The sequence below is a fragment of the Triticum dicoccoides genome, chromosome 4A, assembly GCF_002162155.2.
Source record: "Triticum dicoccoides isolate Atlit2015 ecotype Zavitan chromosome 4A, WEW_v2.0, whole genome shotgun sequence".
In the NCBI taxonomy this organism is placed as follows: Eukaryota; Viridiplantae; Streptophyta; class Magnoliopsida; order Poales; family Poaceae; genus Triticum; species Triticum dicoccoides.
This window is the reverse complement of record NC_041386.1, coordinates 550,947,789-550,972,519: the sequence shown is the minus strand read 5'-3', so window position 1 is coordinate 550,972,519 and position 24,731 is coordinate 550,947,789.

Genomic DNA, 24,731 nt, shown 5'->3' with positions numbered 1-24,731 from the left:
CTCCGGTCAATAACCAACAGCGGGATCTGGATACCCATGTTGGTTCCCACATGTTCCACGATGATCTCATCGGATGAACCACGATGTCGAGGATTCGATCAATCCCGTATACAATTCCCTTCGTCTAGCGGTATTGTACTTGCCCGATATTCGATCGTCGGTATCCCAATACCTTGTTCAATCTCGTTACCGGCAAGTCTCTTTACTCGTTCCGTAAAACATCATCCCGTGATCAACTCCTTGATCACATTGTGCACATTATGATGATGTCCTACCGAGTGGGCCCAGAGATACCTCTCCGTCACACGGAGTGACAAATCCCAGTCTCGATTTGTGCCAACCCAACAGGCACTTTCGGAGATACCTGTAGTGTACCTTTATAGCCACCCAGTTACGTTGTGACGTTTGGCACACCCAAAGTATTCCTACGGTATCTGGGAGTTGCACAATCTCATGGTCTAAGGAAATGATACTTGACATTAGAAAAGCTTTAGCATGCGAACTACACGATCTTGTGCTATGCTTAGGATTGGGTCTTGTCCATCACATCATTCTCCTAATGATGTGATCCCGTTATCAACGACATCCAATGTCCATGGTCAGGAAACCGTAACCATCTATTGATCCACGAGCTAGTCAACTAGAGGCTTACTAGGGACATGGTGTTGTCTATGTATCCACACATGTAACTGAGTTTCCTATCAATACAATTCTAGCATGGATAATAAACGATTATCATGAACAAGGAAATATAATAATAATCAATTTATTATTGCCTCTAGGGCATATTTCCAACAAATCCACCATTCATAATTCTTTCATACATGTCACTCTTGGTTCATTGCATATCCCGGTACACCGCCGGAGGCATTCATATAGAGTCATCTTTGTTCTAGTATCGAGTTGTAATCATTGAGTTGTAAATAAATAGAAGTGTGATGATCATCATTATTAGAACATTGTCCCAAATGAGGAATATAAAAAAAGAGGAAGGCCATAAAAAAAAGAAAAGGCCCGAAAAAATGAGAGACAAAGAGAGAAGGGACAATGTTACTATCCTTTTACCACACTTGTGCTTCAAAGTAGCACCATGATCTTCATAGTAGAGAGTCTCTCATGTTATCACTTTCATATACTAGTGGGAATTTTTCATTTTAGAACTTGGCTTGTATATTCCAACAATGGGCCTCCTCAAGTGCCCTAGGTCTTTGTGAGCAAGCAAGTTGGATGCACGCCCACTAGTTTATTTTGTTGAGCTTTCATACATTTATAGCTCTAGTGCATCTGTTGCATGGCAATCCCTACTCCTTGCATTAACATCAATCGGTGGGCATCTCCATAGCCCATTGATTAGCCTTGTTGATGTGAGACTTTCCTTTTTTTTGTCTTCTCCACATAACCCCCCTCCATTATATTCTATTCCACCCATAGTGCTATGTCCATGGCTCGCGCTCATATATTGCGTGAAAGTTTATAGGTTTGAGATTACTAAAGTATGAAACAATTGCTTGGCTTGTCATCCGGGTTGTGCATGATGATAGCATTCTTGTGTGACGAAAATGAAACATGACTAAACCATATGATTTTGTAGGGGTGAACTTTCTTTGGCCATGTTATTTTGAGAAGACATAATTGCTTAGTTAGTATGCTTGAAGTATTTATCATTTTTATGTCAATATGAACTTTTGTCTTGAATCTTTCGGATCTGAACATTCTTACCACAATTAAGAAGAATTACATTAAAATTATGCCAAGTAGCACTCCGCATCAAAAATTTTGTTTTTATCATTTACCTACTCGAGGACAAGCAGGAATTAAGCTTGGGGATGCTTGATACGTCTCCAACGTATCTATAATTTTTGATTGCTCCATGCTATATTATGTATTGTTTTAGACATTATTGGACTTTATTTTCCACTTTTATATTATTTTTGGGACTAACCTATTAACCGGAGGCCCAGCCCAGAATTGCTGTTTTTTGCCTGTTTTAGGGTTTTGAAGAAAAGGAATATCAGACAGAGTCCAAACGGAATGAAACCTTCGGAAACGTGATTTTCTCATCAGATAAGATCCAGGAGACTTGGACCCTCCGTCAAGAAAGCCATGAGGTGGTCACGAGGGTAGGGGGCGCGCCCCTTGCCTCGTGGGCCCCTCGAAGCTCCACCGACGTACTTCTTCCTCCTATATATATCCATGTACCCCCAAACAATCGGGGACGGAGCCAAAAACCTAATTCCACCGCAGCAACTTTTTGTATCCATGAGATCCCATCTTGGGGCCTGTTCCGGAGCTCCGCCGAAGGAGGCATCGATCACGGAGGGCTTCTACATCATCATCCAAGCCCCTCCGATGAAGTGTGAGTAGTTTACTTCAGACCTACGGGTCCATAGCTAGAAGATAGATGGCTTCTTCTCTCTTTTTGGATCTCAATACAATGTTCTCCCGCTCTCTCGTGGAGATCTACTCGATGTAATCTTCTTTTTGCGGTGTGTTTGTTGATACCGATGAATTGTGGGTTTATGATCAAGTCTATCTATGAATAATATTTGAATCTTCTCTGAATTCTTTTATGTATGATTGGTTATCTTTGCAAGTCTCTTCAAATTATTAGTTTGGTTTGGCCTACTAGATTGGTTGTTCTTGCCATGGGAGAAGTGCTTAGCTTTGGGTTCGATCTTGCGATGTCCTTTCCCAATGACAGAAGGGGCAGCAAGGCACGTATTGTATCATTGCCATCGAGGATAACAAGGTTTTTATCATATTGCATGAAACTATCCCTCTACATCATGTCATCTTGCTTAAGGCGTTACTCTGTTTTTAACTTAATACTCTAGATGCATGCTGGATAGCGGTCGATGAGTGGAGTAATAGTAGTAGATGCAGAATCGTTTCAGTCTACTTGTCTTGGACGTGATGCCTATATACATGATCATACCTAGATATTCTCATAACTATGCTCAATTCTGTCAATTGCTCAACAGTAATTTGTTCACCCACCGTAGAATACTTATGATCTTGAGATAAGCCACTAGTGAAACCTATGGCCCCGGGGTCTCTTTCTCATCATATCAATCTCCATCACTTTATTATTGCTTTGCTTTTACTTTTCTTTTACTTTATTTACTTTGCATCTCTATACCAAAAATACCAAAAATATTATTTATCATCTCTATCAGATCTCACTTTCGTAAGTGACCGTGAAGGGATTGACAACCCCTAAGCGCGTTAGTTGCGTTGAGCTATTGTTTTTGTGTAGGTACGAGGGACTCGAGCGTAGCCTCCTACTGGATTGATACCTTGGTTCTCAAAAACTGAGGGAAATCCAACGCAGTGCTCAAGAGGTAGCAGACTAAATTTTTTACCTAGTATGTTTCAGATAAGTTCAACAATGAAGTGGCATGGACAAGAGGATGTGAAACCCCTTCAAAATGCTAAGGACAAAGGATTGGCTCAAGCTCCAAGGTCGAGACTCTACATTTTCTATTTTAGTGATCCAAGATCACATTGAGTCTATAGGAAAACCCAAAACTATTAAGAAGGGATGAGGTGTTGCTTAATGGCTTGCTTGCTCAAAGTGCTTAGTGATATGCTCCAAAGCCCTCAACTACTTTCTCACATCCACATATGACCTAAACCAAAAGTCAAACTCGGCCCCACCGATTCTTTCTATCCGGAGCCACCGAGTTCAGTTGACATAGCCACTGCCAGAAACCCTAATCAGTCCGATCTCATCGATGGGATCTCGGTCTCACCGAGATGGGCTTGCAAACTCTCTGTTACCTGTTGCAATATTTTCGGTCCCACCGAAATATGCAATCGGCCCCACCGAGTTTGCTTGGCTAACTCTCTATTTCGCTTATTACCCAAATCGGTCCCACCGAGTTTGAGTAAGCGGTCAAACCGAGTTTTGGATTTACCCTAACCCTAGCACATCGGTCCCACCGAAAACCCTAACGGTCACTAGCTTTGTTGAATCGATTCGATCGAGTTTAACAATTTGGTCCCACCGAGATTGGCAAGTTGTGTGTAACGGTTAGATTTTGTGTGGAGGCTATATATACCCCTCCACCACCTCTTCATTCGTGGAGAGAGCCATCAGAACAAACCTACACTTCCAACTTACTTTTTCTGAGAGAGAACTACCTACACTTGTGTTGAGGCCAAGATATTCCATTCTTACCATATGAATCTTGATCTCTAGCCTTCCCAAGTTGCTTTCCACTCAAATCCTCTTTCCACCAAATTCATATACTGTGAGAGAGAGTTGAGTGTTGGGGAGACTATCATTTGAAGCACAAGAGCAAGGAGTTCATCATCAACACACCATTTGTTACTTCTTGGAGAGTGGTGTCTCCTAGATTGGCTAGGTGTCACTTGGGAGCCTCTGACAAGATTGTGGAGTTGAACCAAGGAGTTTGTAAGGGCAAGGAGATCGCCTACTTCGTGAAGATCTACCGCTAGTGAGGCAAGTCCTTCGTGGGCAACGGCCATGGTGGGATAGACAAGGTTGCTTCTTCATGGACCCTTCGTGGGTGGAGCCCTCCGTGGACCCGCGCAGCCGTTACCCTTCGTGGGTTGAAGTCTCGATCAACGTGGATGTACGATAGCACCACCTATCGGAACCACGTCTCAAAAACCTCCGTGTCTCCAAATTGCGTTTGCACACTCCAATCCCATCTCTTTACATTCTTGCAAGTTGCATGCTTTACTTTCCGCTGCTCATATACTCTTTGCATGCTTGCTTGATATGTATTTTGATTGTTAAAATTGTGCCAAAACTCCACTTCAACCTAAAGAAATTTAAAACTACAACTTTTGGTACTTAGTGTCTAATCACCCCCCCCCTCTAGACACCTCTTTTTGATCCTTTCAGATACCAAGCACTGCACTTGTTGTATGTTTGATTTTCTTTGAGTGGTTGTTTATGAGCACTCCTTGCTTACAATGGATTGTTCTGAGAGTGAAGAGTATCTTATTCAAGATTGTGATTGTGAAGAACTTCACCAGTTACCAAGATATGTTTATGTGAAGAACATGAACGATTACCAGGCAAGTTGCATTTCTGATAAAGCTTTTCCCCGTGTTTCATTTTGCTGCAATACTGTGCTGAACCTAGAATAGGTTAGTGAGGGAGTCCTGGATTAGGGGGTGTTCGGGTAGCCGGACTATACCTTCAGCCGGACTCCTGGACTATGAAGATACAAGATTGAAGACTTCGTCCCGTGTCCGAATGGGACTTTCCTTGGCGTGGAAGGCAAGCTTGGCGATGCGGATATTCAAGATCTCCTACCATTGTAACCGACTCTATGTAACCCTAACCCTATCCGGTGTCTATATAAACCGGAGGGTTGTAGTCCGTAGGCAATCAACTCCATATACAACAATCATACCATAGGCTAGCTTCTAGGGTTTAGCCTCCTTGATCTCGTGGTAGATCTACTCTTGTACTACCCATATCATCAATATTAATCAAGCAGGACGTAGGGTTTTACCTCCATCAAGAGGGCCCGAACCTGGGTAAAACATCGTGTTCCCTGCCTCCTGTTACCATCCGGCCTAGACGCACAGTTCGGGACCCACTACCCGAGATCCGCCGGTTTTGACACCGACATTGGTGCTTTCATTGAGAGTTCCTCTATGCCGTAACAATCAGGAAGGATGCCTCCTCCCGTCTTTAAAGACGGCGTCGTTGCTAAGGGAGCCTTGGCTGTCGGCCAAACCCTCCGGCTAGGTGGTTTCCTCACGGCGGTGACCTCTCGGGTCATCAAAAGCAACCTACACGTCAGCTCGGAGCTCGTCGAGCAGCTAGATCCAATGGAGCTCTCTTCTGTAAACAAGCTCTTGGATCGCATCGCCGCCTCGGGGGTCGCTACGGATTACGACCAGGTTGGGCTTAAACCCGATCTAAGAGAAATTAACTCTCCCCAAGTCACCCACCATGTTGACGTGGTAGAGACGCAGTGCGGCAACCCTTCATCTATTTTAAGGACTAGCTACGTCTGAATTCCCGACCCCTCCAAGCCGGATACCCGCAGAGGGGGAGATGTAACTCAAGACCTGAGCTTAGGATCAGGCAACGGGCCAGATTCACTGGACAACATCCAAGAATTCGAACTTCAGAGTTCGGAAACTCTTCGGCCTCCGAATCTTGGATTGGGTGAGGTTTCAAATTCAACGACACCCGCCCACCAGAGCATAAGCGATCTCTCCCAAATCAGGCAGAGGCCCGAGGAAACAGTACATCATTACTGGGCCAGATTCCTCCTGGTTATGAATAGGATAAAGGATTGCCGCGATAAAGACGCAATCTCAATTTTCTGCAATAATTGCACGGACAAGGGAGTCCTTAACGCCGTAAGTCGTCATGATATCACACGCTTCGCTGACTTGGCGTCCATAGTACAAAAATATTGTGCGATGGAAAGCGCCTGGAAAACCGAAATAAATTTTTGGGATAATCCGGCCTTGAATAGTAATCCCGTCCGAACTAAGAGGGTGCATTATCACAGGACACCCGGGATAAACACCAAAATCCAAAACCCTCTACAGGGCATGGAACCGTACTGGAAAGATGGCTTGATGGACCCTGTAGTATTCACAGTACAAAGGACGCCACACCAACTCACAACCTTAGAGCATGTTGGATACTCCGGCAGGTGGCCAAAATCGGCGAGGACCTCTTAATTCCGGAGGCCGCAGAAAGCCAGCCCAAGGACACCAGTACCGTTCTCACAGTCTTCGAGACTTTTGCATCAAACAATGTGCGAAAAAGAACACTCCGCAGCCTCGCCGAAGTCTATCAAGTTGCAACAATAAATCCATGGAGCGACACTGCCATTACCTTCAACGCAAGTGATGAACCTAGATTCCGAACAGCCCGAGCACCAGCCGCATTGGTCCTCAGTCCCATAGTGGACGGCTTTCGCCTCACCAAGGTGCTCATGGATGGAGGCAGCGGACTGAACCTCATTTATGAGGAAACCCTTCAAAAAATGGAAATAGACTGGAACCGCGTCGAGCGAAGCAGCACAACCTTTAGAGGAATAATCCCCAGTCGGGAAGCGCGGTGCACAGGAAAAATCACACTAGATGTGGTGTTCGGCACGCCGGATAATTACAGGTCCGAAGAAGTCACGTTTCAGGTGGCCCCATTTAAGAGTGGATATCACGCTTTACTAGGGCGGGAAGCATTCACAATCTTCCAAGCAATACCCCATTACGGGTACATGAAGCTTAAGATGCCCGGGCCCAATGGAATTATCACTCTAGCTAGTGATCCGGACATAGCACTCCGCACCGAAAACAAGACGACCGCATTATCCCTTGAGGCGCTATCCGAAGCCTTAGCGGCCGAGGAACTGACTGCGCTGCGCTCCATGGTTAACAGGGATGATGTGATACTCAATAAGAGATCCAAATCCACGTCCTTCAAGCCAGCTGACGAAATAGTCAAATTCCAGGTCCATCCAACAGACCCCAATAAAACAGCTTCCATCGGGGCATGACTGACCCCTGATGCAGACGCTGCACTGCGAGAGTTCCTACGAGAGAACTGGGACATCTTCGCCTGGCACCCTTCAGACATGCCAGGGATCCCACGCAGGCTGGCTGAACACAGCTTAAATATCCTAAAAGGATTTAAACCTGTCAAACAAGCCCTTCGGCGTTTTTCCGAACCCAAGAGACAGGCTATGGGAGAGGAGCTAGCCAAGCTATTAGAGGCCGGATTCATCAGAGACATAAAACATTCGGGCTGGCTAGCAAACCTGGTGATGGTACCAAAGAAGGACAAATCCTGGTGCCCGTGTGTCGATTTTAAAGACCTTAACAAGGCTTGCCCAAAGGATCCCTTCCCCCTCCCCCGTGTCGATCAAATTATCGATGCCACCGTAGGACATGATTTGTTGTGTTTCCTCGACGCAAAATCCGGTTACCATCAAATAAAGATGGCAGAATCAGACCAAGCTGCACCAGCATTCATCACACCATACGGCCCATTCTGCTTCAACACAATGCCCTTCGGGCTGAAAAACGCCAGCGCAACATATCAGCGCATGATCCAGACATGTCTGGCAAACCAGATCGGCAAAATAGTGGAGGCGTATGTGGATGATGTGGTCGTCAAATCAAGACATGTCGAATCCCTAGTAAATGACTTGAGGCTTACATTCGATAACCTCCGAAAATATGACATCAAGCTCAACCCAGAAAAATGCGTCTTCGGCATTCCAGCCAGAAAGCTCTTGGGCTTCATTGTATCCTGTAGAGGAATTGAAGCAAACCCAGCCAAGATCCAAGCTTTGTCACAATTGGATGTCCCAAAGGACCTTAAACAAATACAAAAATTAACCGGATGCGTGGCGGCTTTAAGCCGCTTCATCTCCCGCTTGGGAGAAAAGGCACTACCCCTTTATCGCCTCCTTCGGCGCACCGAACACTTCGAGTGGACGGATGCCGCCACGGCCGGACTTGATGAAATAAAAGCCATATTGGCAACAAACCTAGTCCTGGCCGCGCCAATCACCGGCGAACCAATATTATTGTACATTGCAGCAACACACCAAGTTGTCAGCGCAGTGCTCGTTGTCGAGCGGGAAATGGACGGACACAAATTCCCCCTTCAAAGGCCGGTCTACTACGTGTCCACTGTCCTCACTCCATGCAAATCACGGTACCCGCATTATCAAAAGATTGCATACGCGGTATTCATGTCATCCCGTAAGCTACGACACTACTTTCAAGAGTGTTCCATAACAATAGCCTCGGAAGTGCCACTAAACGATATTATCAACAACCGCGATGCAACGGGCCGGATTGCAAAATGGGCCATCGAGCTTCTCCCGTTCGATATAACCTATAAGCCACGGCGAGCTATTAAATCGCAAGTTTTGGCCGACTTCGTCGCAGAATGGACGGAGGCCGAGCTCCCTAAAGAGTACGGCACATATTCAAACTGGATCATGCATTTCGACGGCTCCAAAATGTTGGCCGGACTGGGGGCCGGCGTCGTCCTGACGTCCCCCCACAGGAGACACAGTCCAATATGTGCTCCAGATCATGTACACGGATTCCAACAATGCAGCAGAATATGAGGCCCTCCTACATGGCCTCCGGATAGCAGTATCCATGGGTATCCAGCGCCTAGAGGTACGCGGGGATTCAAACCTCACGATATCCCAAATAAATGGAGACTTCGACGCCAAGGACCCAAAAATGGCAGCTTACCGCGACGCCGTCCTAAAAATGTCAACTCGGTTCGAAGGGCTGGACTTCGACGTCTTTTTGGAAAGATTGTTCAAGCCATCCGTAACATGGGAGGGGGAACCCGCAAATAACAGCCCGAACCCAGCCGCACCACTCGACGCTGAACAATCTGACACAATTGGAGGCTCTGCCAACGAAATTACACCTTTAGCCCACGCAATTATGGCGGTTATCACCCTGTGGACAGAACCATTCCTAGCCTACCTTACTAGGCAGGAACTCCCGGAGGACCAAAACGAGGCCCGCTGCATAGTGCGGCGATCTAAGGCCTACAGAGTCCATGAGGGAGAACTTTATAAGAAAAGCACTACCGGAGTCCTTCAAAGGTGCATCTCCGAAGAGGAAGGGCGGAACCTCCTGGCTGAAATTCATGCCGGACTCGGTGGTCACCACGCCGCTGCTCGGTCCCTTGTTAGCAAGGCTTTTCGTACAGGCTTTTACTGGCCGACGGCCCGAGAAGACGCTCAGGACCTAGTCCAACGATGCCCTGGTTGCCAACTTTTTGCCAACCAAAGCCATATGCCACCCACCGCACTCCAAACTATACCCATCACCTGGCCTTTTGCGGTCTGGGGACTTGACATGGTCGGACCCCTTAAAGGTGGAACCCATAGGAAAAAATACTTACTGGTCATGGTGGATAAGTTCACCAAATGGATAGAAGCCAAGCCTGTTAAAACGGCCGAATCCGGACCTGTGATAGACTTCATATCCGGGGTTGTACACCGTTATGGCGTCCCCCATAGCATCATAACCGACAACGGTACAAACTTTACCGCCGATGAGGTAAAACTCTGGTGCAAAAACATGGGCATCAAGCTCGATTATGCTTCCGTCTATCACCCACAAACCAACGGCCAGGTCGAATGTGCAAATGGTCTTATCATGAGCGGCATTAAACCTAGACTGGTGCGGTCCCTCAAGGAATCTAACACGCACTGGGTAGAGGAGCTCGACTCCGTGCTATGGGGGCTGCGGACCACGCCAAATCGCACCACCGGATACACACCATTTTTTATGGTGTACGGCGCAGAAGCAGTTCTGCCCTGCGACATAATTCATGACTCACCTAGAGTGTGCATGTACGAAGAAAGAGAAGCCGAGCTCGATCGGTAGGACAACTTGGATGCCTTGGAGGAGGAGCGCGATGTGGCAAAAGCCTGTTCCGCATTTTATCAACAGCAGGCCCGAAGATACCAAAGCAGAGAAGTACGGGCCAAAAATTACAATGTTGGCGAACTAGTTCTACGCCTGCCGGATAAGAAAAAGGACAAACTCAAGCCCAAGTGGGAAGGTCCATTCATAATCGACCAAGTCCTGACTGGTGGGGCGTACCGCCTGCGAGATGCGTCGAACAACCGACTCGAGCCGAACCCGTGGAACGCCACCCGTCTCCGAAGATTCTATGCTTAGCGCCGGACTCTGTGTTCGTCTCCTTCCTCTGTCCATCCCTTTTTTGTATTTTTCTGTCTTACATTTCTCTCCTTCCCATTTTTTTCTTTCATAGCCCTTAAAGGCTCATCTAGTGATGCGCCACTCGCGCTCATTAAACCTGGGGGCTTCTTTAACAGAAGCTTATTTATACGGGCTTCACGCCCAACACATGCATCAAACTTCCGCATGTACCTTTTTTCTTCACCATTATATGCATCGATATGACTTAAGTTTTGGCCAAGCTGGGTTGCCTGGCTCCTGTGCTTACCCCTACGTTCCTGATTGTTCGGCTGGGCGGTAAAGGGAGCACCTCTGCGATTGTTACTGTCGGGTCAGCCGGTTGTGTACCTTAGACTGGGTGAAGCCAAAAGCTAGCGTTCTTAAGGGAATATTCGGTCGGTGAAATAAAAGATGATCTTTTTACTCATTTTATGCACCCCTAGATGCTTTTTTTCTGCGTCTCTTCACGCAGTCCGGACATGCACCTTAGGGCATGCCTCCCAGCGAAAGGAACCCTTAACGGAACTATTCTCTCTGGAAGATGTTTCTTACTAACCATGTAATATAACATAACTAGTTGGGCACTTGTCTGATAAAGCACTGATGACCCCTACGCCTGGTCTCCACGCATACCCCGGTTCTTATATAACCGCTAGGGTATTCGGACACACTCCGGACCGTCAGGTCCCGAGGTTGAAGCGAAAAGGTCGACAACAACAAATGATCTACAATCCGGCTAGAAGGCATTACACATGTCAATTCAAAATTACACAGTCATTCTGACTGATTGTATTCCTCTTCTATACCATCTAACAGGTTGTCTAATTTACAGTCCTGCTGGGAATACTTCGCGGCCAACTCTACTTGGCCGTATACTAAGCTTACAGGGATCTCCTTCCCGTCAGGCCCCACTGGTCCGACCTCGGCCATGTGGTTTGGGTCAGACTTCGTAAAATGGGTCTTCACCATGGCCCAGGCCTCCCTAGCGCCTTGTCGGCAGGCCGATATATTCCACAACCGGAAGCGCCGCCGAGCTCCCTTCAACTTCTCCGCAAGCTCTCCAAGGCCCTCGGGCACGGAGTGGGCAGGCCATAAGGCTTGGGCAATACCCCGCATCGCCTGCCGAATTCGCTCGTGCAGTTGCAAGAGTTCGGGAAGAAGGTCACCCGTAGAACCGGGCATCTCCTCTGCAGGACGACCTGTGAGCATACCTACAGACATTACTCTGTTAGTCGACTTCCTCGCCGAACTCTTTTTCAAAGTTCGTTCAAGCACTTACTAAAAATGCCGCGTCGAAGCCGCTGATTCTCCTTCGTGGAGTCCGACAGCTGGCCACGAACATCTTTAAGTTCGACGTCCAGCTTGGTGTTGGCGTCCTGAAGATCATTCTTCTCTCGCCTCACCTTTGTCAATGTCTCTCACCGGCCTTTAGCCAGCGTAAGAGTTGTTGCTTGTCCGGATCGAGTCCGGCGCCATCTGCAATATGATTTGTCAGATTTGCACCCACACCACACAATACTAATCTTTCGAAGTGTATCTTACCTGAGGGGGGTCTCTTTGGGCTCCCCTGCTGCGGCTAGTGCGGCCTCTAGTTGGGCCTTGCACTTTTCCAGCTCCTTGGACAGTATGGTATTCTTCTCTGTAAGAAGCTGCATATTAAATGATCCTTAAATCAGTTGCTCTAACTGCTTCAAGTCTCGGGGGCTACTGGCATATATATATATATTTAACCAAAATTTTCTTACCCGTATGTCTTTTACATACTGCTCCGTGGCTCTGGCTAAACCATTTTGAGCGGCACGGAGGTACGCATCTCCCAAATTAAAGGCATCTAAAACCTCTTGGGAGAAACAAGCGTCGCGTAGAATTGTCCGGCGACGCCTGTGGTTCATGGCACTCTCCACTTCAGAATTTGTGGCAGACAGCCTGTCCGCATCCTCTATCCGAGGAGCGTTCGGTGCGCGCCTTGTGCTCGCCTCCGCTTCCTGGCCAAATGTTGGAGCCTGGCTGGTGGAGGCGCGATTGGCAACCTCTCTGGATGTAGTCCGGCGAGGTCTGTTCATTCTGAAGATAGCACGAACGTTAATATGCCCTGACAGAATAACTCCAGGGAAACAGAGGGTGCACTATACCTTTGCGCTGGCATCTCAGTCCGGACTACATTCCTTTTTGCCCCACGGGGCCCTACGTCCCCTCGTTGGCTAGCCGCCGCAGGTTTGGCCTCCTGCCTCGGAAATCTCCCCTGCAAAACACGGTTGTCGTCAGAAACACCGGGCTACGTAAGGGTGGAATCTCTTTCAAGGGAATAAGACTCCAGTTTCTGTCACCTGGGTGGCCGGGATTAACCCTGGGTAATTCACCGTAATGGCTACCAAGGTATTGTCCTTGCTTAGCCGATGGAACACCCCATCGATAAGCTCCACCGATATGTCTGGATCCTCTTCGGAGTCCGGATTGAGGGACCGTTCTGGGTCCTTGGGCTGTGGAGGGCGGCTGTTTATATCCTTTACCTCCTGTTGCAGTTCCTGCATTGAAGTCGTCAGACTACCTATCTAACCATGGGAGTATAAAACAAACGGGCAAGCGCAATTGTTCACTTACCCAACTTGGAGGATCGTACATATTGAATCCGGCCCGCGGGTTGACGCGGAGGAATTCCTCTTTTTCTCCCTTGTACAAAGAGGATAAGATCTTTACTAAGGCGGCGGCTGAGGCCGGCCCCTTACGACCGTAACGTGTGGCGTCATCCTCCCCGTTGAAATCCCACATGGGGTGGCCTCTATATTGAAGCGGTTGCACCCCCCGCATGCATGTGGCCATGACTCCAATCATGGTTAGTCCGGAATGAGTCAACAGTCTTATCCGGCCCATCAGGTAAAGGACGTCTCTGTCACTTTCTCTCTGAGAGCTCCGCGGACGCCAGCTCAAGCGTTTCTTCAATGGAGCACCGTTGAACTCGGGGAGACCGACCTGGATAGGGTTCGGTAGCAGGACGTCATCTATGTAAAACCATTCCGAAGGCCAGTCCTCGGATGCCTTCTTTGGGGTTCCGGATAGGTATCCGGTCCCGGCGATGCGCCATACTTTGGCTCCGCCCACTTGGTATATAGACCCCTCTTGAGAATGGGGCACCAGGCAGAATAACCTCTTCCACAGTGCGAAATGAGCCTCAACGCCTAAAAATAGCTCGCAAAGGGCGACAAAACCCGCAATATGCAATACGGAGGCGGGCGTGAGATTGTGCAGCTGGAGACCGTAGAACTCCAGAAGCCCACGTAGAAATGGATGAATTGGAAATCCCAGTCCCCTTATTAGATAGGGGACAAGGCACACCCGCTCTCCTTTAGAAGGATTGGGGGTGCTCTCCGCTTGTTTTCCGCCATTGTAGGTGGCGAGACCGGCTCGGACCGGGACCATGTATGCCTGAGGGAGAAATCCCTTGGCCTGAAGCGACACTAACTCGCTATGTGGGATGGTGCAACTCTCCCAGTCCCCGGGTTTGGGACCGGAGGGGCGAGGGGAGGAGCTGCGATGGCTGGTCATGTTGGAATGGACCTTTGCTGGAAGCGCTCTGATGATAACTCGCGGAAAGGAGAAGATGTGGTTTGGACCTAAATCCCCATCCCGTTAAATAGGCGGCTCGTTTATACGGCTAGGGGTGTGGATGTAAAAACGCCTCGGCTTTTTTGCATTTGTTTGACATGTGGAAGACGGCCATTATTGGGCGTGGAAGCCGAGGAGCACTACATTACAAAAATCGGACATTATTCCTATAGGTACACAAGATTTGGAGAAGAACCCGCCTTGCAATGCCGAACAATCTGCGCGCCGGACTCGTCGTCATTGAAGCCTAGTTCGGGGGCTACTGAGGGAGTCCTGGATTAGGGGGTGTTCGGGTAGCCGGACTATACCTTCAGCCGGACTCCTGGACTATGAAGATACAAGATTGAAGACTTCGTCCCGTGTCCGGATGGGACTTTCCTTGGCGTGGAAGGCAAGCTTGGCGATGCGGATATTCAAGATCTCCTACCATTGTAACCGACTCTATGTAACCCTAACCCTATCCGGTGTCTATATAAACCGGAGGGTTGTAGTCCGTAGGCAATCAACTCCATATACAACAATCATACCATAGGCTAGCTTCTAGGGTTTATCCTCCTTGGTCTCGTGGTAGATCTACTCTTGTACTACCCATATCATCAATATTAATCAAGCAGGACGTAGGGTTTTACCTCCATCAAGAGGGCCCGAACCTGGGTAAAACATCGTGTTCCCTGCCTCCTGTTACCATCCGGCCTAGACGCACAGTTCGGGACCCACTACCCGAGATCCGCCGGTTTTGACACCGACAGTTAGCCACATATTTACTCTGAGCTACCGAGTCTACGATGTAGTTTAGGCTCGGACTTGACAACAGGTGAATGCATCATTGGTAGATGAACTTTGGAGTCTCCATTGAATTCAGCAGTGATAGAGTGCACACTTGTATTTGGGACATTTCCTTTTCGAGTGAACGTCGATGGTAGATGCACTCTGAGGTCTCCAGTGTTGCACTGTCGACAGAGCATGCTTTGTAAACATATACACTTGTCATCCCTGGGAATCATGATGGTTCCCATCAATAGTTAGAAACGGTAGGCAAGTATTCCTTGCCCTGACTTGACAAAACTGTTGGATTGGTTTTGGAAAATGGTTTTGATGGAAAAGGTTTTGTTACAAAACAGGTTGGAAACTCTTTACCCCACTTGTTACATTGGAGGATATGTTGTTATTAGGTGTAGCTTGCCAATACATTCAATGCACTGACCCTCGTGGCCGCAACGTATTATGTTGCAGGATCTTCCGTGTCGAAGATAGATATGAAGTAGGGTTACGATGCTATACTCAACTGTTGTGTGTGAGTGGATGGATGATGACCCACAACTATAGGGGATCAACCATAGTCCTCTCGATAAGTAAGAGTGTCGAACCCAACGAGGAGCAGATGAAAATGATAACTGGTTTTAAGCAAGGTATTCTCTGGAAGTACTGAAAGTAGCAGTAATAGATAGTTTTGTAGCAAGGTAATTCGTAACAAGTAACAAGTAGCAACAGTAACAAAGGTGCAGCAAGGTGAGGGAGTCCTGGATTAGGGGGTCCTCGGTTGTCCGGGCTACGTGATATGGGTCGGACTGATGGGTCGTGAAGATACAAATGTAGAAGACCTTCCCCCGTGTCCGGATGGGACTCTCCCTATGTGTGTTAGCACAATTATGCTACTGTTACGATTGTGCTTTTTTTATGTTTTAATTAGTGTTTGTGCCAAGTAAAGCCTTTAGGATCTTCTTGGGTGATAGTTGTTTGATCTTGCTGAAAAAATAGAAATTTTTTGCTCACGAAAATAATTTTCAGTTTTTACCAGAGAGCGATAAAATACCCATTCCACTTGAAGTAGATATATATACAAATTGCTCAGGTCGTCCTAATTTTTCAGAATTTTTTGAGTTACAGAAGTATTCTAAATGGTCAGATTACTACAGACTGTTCTGTTTTGACAGATTCTATTTTCTTTGTGTTGTGTGCTTATTTTGATGGCTCTATGGTTTTCTTTGATGAGGTTTTGCCATAAAAAAGTTGGAATACAATAGATATAATGCAAGAACAAAATATGGATTGGCTTCATACAACACTTATAGTAGTGATTTATTATTCTTATACTAAGGGATCTCACGAACGTTTTGTTGAGTTTTGTGTGATTGACGTTTTCAAGTTTTGGGTTATCTTACGATGGATGAAGGAATAAGGAGTAGAAGAGCCTAAGCTTGAGGATGCCCCGACATCCCAAGCTATTATCCAAAAAATGAGCAACCAACTAAGCTTGGGGATGCCCCCGAGTGGCATCCCCTCTTTCTTCTAATGACCATCGGTATTTTACTCGAAGCTATATTTTTATCTGTCACATACTATGTGTTTTGCTTGGAGCGTCTTGTATGATATGAGTATTTTCTTGTTTTATTTTGTGTTTTAAGTCTTGATCCCTTGCTAGACACACCAATTAGAGAGAGCCAAAATTATGTCATGACTTGTTAGAGTTGCTCTCTATGCTTCACTTAAATTTTTATGAGCTATGGACTTGCTCTAGTGCTTCACTTATATCTTTTTGAGCACGGTGTGCTTAGTATTTTTGAATAAATGCTCTCTTGCTTCACTTAGATTTATTTGAGAGTTAGTAAAATTTTCAAAAATTCTCTCTTGCTCCACTTAAATTAATTTGAGAGAAAGAAATATTATGCTCATGGTCTTCACTTATATTTGTTTGAGCTTGTCAAAAGAAACACATGAAAATTAGTCCCAAAGTGATAGATATCCAAGAAGGCTATATTAAAAAAATTCATGAAGATCATTGGACAAAATAAACTTGATTCTTAGTAATAGTTTTGAGATATGATGATGTGATATGTGAATCATCTTCATGAGTAATTATGCTTTAGTAAGAATATTGGTGTTAAGGTTTGTGATTCCCTATGCAAGCACGAAAGTCAATAGTTATGCAATGAAATTATATCCTACTTATGGTGCATTATTCAGTGTTAGTTATGCTTAATGCTCGCTTATGAGATTATTCGTTTCTTGGTTGGTCGCTTCTCAATCTTTTGCTAGCCTTCATTTTGCACTAAGTATGATCTCTACTTGTGCATCCAAAAACCTTTAAACCAGTTTTGCCACATGAGTCCACTATATCTACCTATATGCGGTATTCTTTTGTCGTTCTAACCAAATTTGCATGTGCCATCTCTAATTTTCAAAAATAAACTTCTCTTTTGTGTGTTTGTTTCGCTCGCGGAGCGGTGAGGGGTGGCTAATATTTTCCATGCAAGATGTGTTATTCTCAAGATGAGTGTTTATTCACTTGTCATTGCACGAGAGTAAGGCAAAGGTATTAGGGACGCCCAGTCCCGAAATGAAAAAAATGAATTTATTTTATGTTGTCAAATAATAAATTCCTTGGAAAGTGTTGGTATGGAGGGCACCCGTGGATACGGCTAGCCATGGAAAGTGAAAGTATGGTGGAAAAGGAATAAACTTTATTTTCTATTTGGGACCCGCCTATGATATATCTAAGCATGGAAAGTATTGGGAACTCTAAGTCGTTTTCATTGGTGGGATGGATACACCTCCCAAAATGTTTTTATCTCTAAGTTTTTCGCTTTGAGCACTGGCACCTCTACAAATCCCTACTTCCCTCTATGAAGGGCCTTTATTTTACTTTATGCAATTTTTATTTTGAATTTGTACTTGAGTATTGGATTAGGGTTTAGTGTTTCCATCTTCTCTTATAAAAGCACCAACTAGGAGCCCAATATGATCGTACTTGAGTATTGGATGTAGCTAATACATGAGTGTGTTTCATGAATGGATCAATGGTTGAGCATGATGGGCTACGGATAGCTTATTTTAGCGTTGATATTTTGAAAGACATGGTTGCTTGTTGATATGCTTGAGTATTTAAATTGTCATGTCAAAACTAGACAATTGCTTTGAATAATATAAAAGTCCAAATGTCCATGCTATAAAGAAAAGAAATATGATATGACATGTTAGGCAGCATTCCACATCAAAAATTCTGTTTTTATCACTTCCCTACTCGAGAACGAGTAGGAATTAAGCTTGGGGATGTTGATACGTCTCCAACGTATCTATAATTTTTAATTGTTCCATGTTGTTATATTATCAATCTTGGATGTTTTATAATCATTTTATAGTCATTTTATATCATTTTTTGGTACTAACCTATTGACATAGTGCCATGTGCCAGTTGCTGTTTTTTCCATGTTTTTTACATCGCAGAAAATCAATATCAAACGAAGTCCAAATGCCACGAAACTTTATGGAGAATTTTCATGGTCCAAAAGGAACACAACGGACCCTGGCTGCGCCTGGGGGTGCCCCGAGGGAGGCACAACCCACCAGGGCGCGCCAGGAGGCCCAGGCACGCCCTGGTGGGTTGTGCCCACCTCGGGTGCCCCCCGGACCGCCTCTTTGCTCTATAAATACCCCAATATTCCCAAAACCCTAGGGTAGTCGACGAAATATTCATCCAGCCGCCGCAGAGTCCAGAACCACCAGATCCAATCTAGACACCATCTCGGATGGGGTTCACCACCTCCATTGGTGCTTCTCCGATGATGCATGAGTAGTTCTTTGTAGACCTACGGGTCCGTAGTTAGTATCTAGATGGCTTCATATCTCTCCCTCTCTCTCTCCCTCTCTCTCTCTCTCTTGATTCTCAATACAATGGTCTCTTGGAGATCCATATGATGTAACTCTTTTGCGGTGTGTTTGTTAGGATCGATGAACTTTGATTTTATGATCAGATCTATCATTTTATAACAATGAAAGTATTTGAGTTTCTTTGATCTCTTTTATGCATGATTGCTTATAGCCTCGTATTTCTTCTCTGATATTTGGGTTTTGTTTGGCCAACTTGATCTATTTATCTTACAATGGGACGAGGTGCTTTGTAGTGGGTTTGATCTTACGGTGCTTGATCCCGGTGACAGAAGGGGAACCAACACGTATGTATCGTTGCTACTAAGGATAAAATGATGGGGTCTATATCTACATAGATAGATCTTGTCTACATCATGTCATTGTTCTTATTGCATTACTCCGTTTCTCTATGAACTTAATACACTAGATGCATGCTGGATAGCGGTCGATGTGTGGAGTAATAGTAGTAGATGCAGGCAGGAGTCGGTCTACTAATCTTGGACGTGATGCCTATATAATGATCATTGCCTGGATATCGTCATGAGTATTTGAAGTTCTATCAATTTCCCAACAGTAATTTGTTCACCCACCGTTTGCTATTTGTCTCAAGAGAAGCCACTAGTGAAATCTACGGCCCCGGATCTCTTTCTCATATTATTTGCCTTTGTGATATACTTTTATTTGCTTTTATTTTCAGATCTATTAATCCAAAAACCCAAAAATACTTTGCTGCATTTTATTTTATTTGTGATCTATTTATTCAATCTATTACAACTTTCTCCTATCACGCACCAATTTCTGGCACCGTTACACGAAAGGGATTGACAACCCCTTTAACACGTCGGGTTGCGAGGATTTGTTATATGTGTGCAGGGGTTGTTTACGTTGTGTTGCTTGGTTCTCCTACTAGTTTGATAACCTTGGTTTCATATTTGAGGGAAATACATACCGCCACTGTGCTGCATCATCCCTTCCTCTTTGGGAAAATACCAACGTAGCTTCAAGCGACATCAAATGACGGTATGGACGACGATGCCAGAGACAAACCAGGCAAAGGCCCGGCATTTACCGGGCGCTGGACAGCCACCTCCACATATGATGTGTATATGGTGGATACACCTAAAATGGATGACGATGACAGGAAGGATCCGAGCGAGGACAAGCCTGTTGAGGCACCACCAAAATGTCGATGTCAGCGCCACCGCTCAAAATCGCGTCGCAAAAAGGACAGCAATACCGGCACCGGAGACAATAACACTCCGGATGATGCCGAAGATCTCGAAGACCTCGTCGAGCCTGCGTCCAAGCAGGATGAGTGGGAGGAGGGACAAGTTAACCCCGACGAGCCTGTCGGGAATGAGGATTCGGAGGATAGTAACTATCTACCGGTCTCCGAGGAGGATGTCAGCCTCGGCAACAAAGACTTCATCGTGCCAGAGGATCCCCTCGAGCAAGAACGCTTTAAGAGACAGCTAATCACAACCGCGGGGAGCCTAAAAAAGAAACAGCAACAGCTTCAAGCTGAACAGGATATGCTCAATGATAGGTGGACCCAGGTCCTAGCTGCCGAGGAATACGGCATCGAGCGCCCATCAAAGAGTTATCCGAAACGTCGGCTGCTGCCACAATTCGATGACGAGGCCCTTGAGCCAATACCGTCAAGATATAATCATGCTGATGGACCAGACCGACCACCACATGGGCGAGACAAAGCGGCTGCTTATGCCGAACACCATCTTGTACCACTTTGCCATCGACGCAAAGAGGTAGTGGCTCCGTGCTACACCTACGACCTACGCCAGGACCTGGACAATAGAGCCGGTCAGGCCAGATCAATCTATGGATCAAGGGGGCGTGCTCCAACGCGAGATGACGGCCATCAAGCCTGGCGCGATAAGCATAACCTCACCCGGGCTGAAAACCGAACACGGATGTCATCCGAACTCCATCGTGACATTGCCCATACAGAGGCGTCGCACACCCCTTATGCTTTACCGATGAGGTAATGCAGCACTAGTTCCCAGAAGGGTTTAAACCCGTTAACATTGAAGCATACGATGGAACGACAGATCCCGCGGTATGGATTGAAGATTTTCTTCTCCATATTAACATGGCTCGCGGTGACGATCTCCACGCCATTAAATACCTCCCCGTAAAGCTAAAAGGACCAGCACAGCACTGGTTAAATAGCCTCCCAAAGAACTCTATTGGCAGTTGGGAAGATTTGGAGGATGCATTTCAAGACAACTTCCAAGGTACTTATGTTCGGCCCCCGGACGCCGATGACCTTAGTCACATAGTCCAGCAACCCAGAGAGTCAGCCCGCAAACTCTGGACTCGGTTCCTAATTAAAAAGAACCAAATCGTCGACTGTCCGGACGCTGAAGCCCTAGCGGCCTTCAAACATAGCGTCCACGACGAATGGCTTGCCCGACACCTTGGCCAAGAAAAGACGAAGTCTGTGGCAGCCCTTACCGCACTCAAGACCCGCTTCTGACGGGAAAAGACAGCTGGTTAGCTCGTAGAAGCAATAGTACTAGCGCCCCCGGCACCTTTGAAGCCACGGACGGCTACGACGTAACAAGCACAAGCGTCGGAACAACAATGAAGAAACCGAAGACACAATGATCAATGCCGGATTCAGCGGCTCTAAACTCAGTTAGCGGAAGAATCCATTCAAAGGGAACAGGGACCGCCCATCCAATTTAGACAAAATACTTGATCGGCCTTGCTAGATTCATGGTACCCCCGACAAGCCTGCAATTCATTCCAACAGAAAAGGTTGGGTCTTCAAGCAGGCCGGTAAGTTAAATACCGAACATAAGGGGAAAGGGCCGCCAAGCGAGGATGATGATGAGCCCCGCCCATTGAACACAGGGGGGTAGAAGAAATCCCCCCCCCCGGAGGTAAAAACAGTGAATATGATATACGTCACTCATATCCCCAAGAGGGAGCGCAAACGTGCACTAAGGGACATCTACACCGTAGAGCCGGTCGCCCCAAAATTCAATCCTTGGTCGGCTTGTACAATCACCTTCGATCGTAGGGACCACCCGGCCAGTATCCGTCATGGAGGTTCGGCAGCCCTGGTCCTCGATCCAATCATCGACGGATTCCATCTCACTCAAGTCCTTATGGATGGCGGCAGTAGTCTTAACTTGATTTATCAAGACACTGTTCGCAAAATGGGTATTGACCCGTCAAGAATCAAGCCTAGTAACGCCACCTTTAAAGAAGTGATACCCGGCGTAGAGGCCCGCTGCACGGGTTCCTTAACATTGGAAGTAGTCTTCGGTTCACCGGATAACTTCCGAAGCGAAGACTTGATCTTTGACATTGTCCCCTTTCGCAGTGGTTATCACACACTGCTCGGACGAACTGCCTTCGCCCGCTTCAATGCAGTCCCGCACTATGCTTACTTAAAGCTCAAGATGCCCAGACCACACGGAGTTATCACAGTCAATGGAAACATGGAGCGCTCCCTCCGTACTGAGGAGCATACCGCAGCCCTTGCAGCTGAGGTACAGAGTGGCCTCATCAAGCCAAACACTTCATCGGCCATCAAGCCCCCAGACACGGTCAAAAGAGTCTGGCCTACTGTAACGCCCTCGATGCGCCTATATCTCCCACGTGTCGAAGCACGACTTAGAGGCATAAACACATTGAAAGCAATGTCGCAAGTGAGGTAGTCTTTGCAAACAACCCATGTAATACAATAAGGGAAAAAGGTACATAGTTGGCTTACAATCGCCACTTCACACAATACATGTATAAAATATTACACTCATCCAGATACACTCAAGGTCCGACTATGGAACCAAAATAAAAGAAGACTACCCCGAATGCTACACAGAACCCCGATCGTCCCGACTGGGCTCCACTACTAATCAACTGGAAACGGAACAACATAACGAACACGATCTTCAACGAGCTCCTCCTTGAGCTTGGTTGCGTCACCTGCACGATATCATTGGCATCTGCAAGCTGGTTTTGGAAGTATCTGTGAGTCACGGGGACTCAGCAATCTCACACCCTCGCGATCAAGACTATTTAAGCTTATAGGAAGGGTAAAAGGTATGAGGTGGAGCTGCAGCAAGCGACTAGCATATATGGTGGCTAACATACGCAAAAGAGAGCGAGAAGAGAAGGCAAAGTGCGGTCGAGAAACTATGATCAAGAAGTGATCCTAGAACAACCAACGTCAAACATAACTCCAACACCGTGTTCACTTCCCGAACTCTGCCGGAAAGAGACCATCACGGCTACACACGCGGTTGATGCATTTTAATTAAGTTAAGTTTCAGGTTTTCTACAACCGGACATTAACAAATTCCCATCTGCCCATAACCGCGGGCACTGCTTTCGAAAGTTCAAATCCCTGCAGGGGTGTCCCAACTTAGCCCATCACAAGCTCTCACGGTCAACGAAGGATATTCCTTCTCCCAAGACAATCCGATCAGACTCGGCATCCCGGTTACAAGACATCCTCGACAATGGTAAAACAAGTCCAGCAACATCGTCCGAATGTGCCGACAAATCCCGATAGGAGCTGCACATATCTCGTTCTCAAGGCACACTTAGATGAGCCAGACGTCGGGTAGGCCAGCCCAGAGTTGCCCCTGGTAGCCCCGGACATCGCTCAGTTGGACCAACACTTAGAGAAGCACTGGCCCGGGGGGGTTAAAATAAAGATGACCCTTGAGTCTGCGAAACCCAAGGGAAAAAGGCTAGGTGGCGAATGGTAAAACCAATGTTGGGCATTGCTGGAGGAGTTTTATTCAAGGTGAACTATCAAGGGGTTCCCATTATAACCCAACCGTGTAAGGAACGCAAAATCCGAGAACATAACACCGATATGACGGAAACTAGGGCGGCAAGAGTGGAACAAAACACTAGGCACAAGGCCGAGCCTTCCACCCTTTACCAAGTATATAGATGCATTAATATAAATAAGAGATATTGTGATATCCCAACAAATATCCATGTTCCAACAAGGAACAAACTCCAATCTTCACCTGCAACTAACAACGCTATAAGAGGGGCTGAGCAAAGCGGTAACATAGCCAAACAATGGTTTGCTAGGACAAGGTGGGTTAGAGGCTTGGCTTAACAATATGGGAGGCATGATAAGCAAGTGGTAGGTATCGCAGCATAGGCATAGCAAAAAGAGCGAGCAACTAGCAAGCAAAGATAGAAGTGATTTCGAGGGTATGGTCATCTTGCCTGAAATCCCGCAAGGAAGAAGAACGAGTCCATGAAGAAGACAAACGGGCATAGTCGAACGGTTCCTCACAAACGCGACGTTATCTGAACCAACCCGAAGAAGCAACACCGGAAAGAAGCACACAACATAGTAAATAGCCAACACAAGAACATGGCGTGATATGCGGGATGCGGTATGCGGTGCATATGCATGATTTGGAAAGGAATGATTGAACCTGGCCTCAACTTGGAAATCCAAGAGTGCCACTAGAAAGATGAGGTGATTTCGGTTGAAATCGATATAAAGATCACCGGAATCGGATGCACGGTTTGGAAATGGCAAGCAAAACAAATATGGCACCGGTCTGCGATAATCAACACGAGACCATCTAAATGCATCAAGAACAACATGCTACAGCACTCCAACATGACAAAAAAAATACACGGCAGGGATCCACTCATAATGCTTGACAAAAGATGAGCACTGTGCTATGGCTAATTCACTAAATAACAGGTTAAAACAAGCATGGCAAAAGTGCAAAAGATAACAGGTTTCAGACTTAGTGAAATTAACAACATGT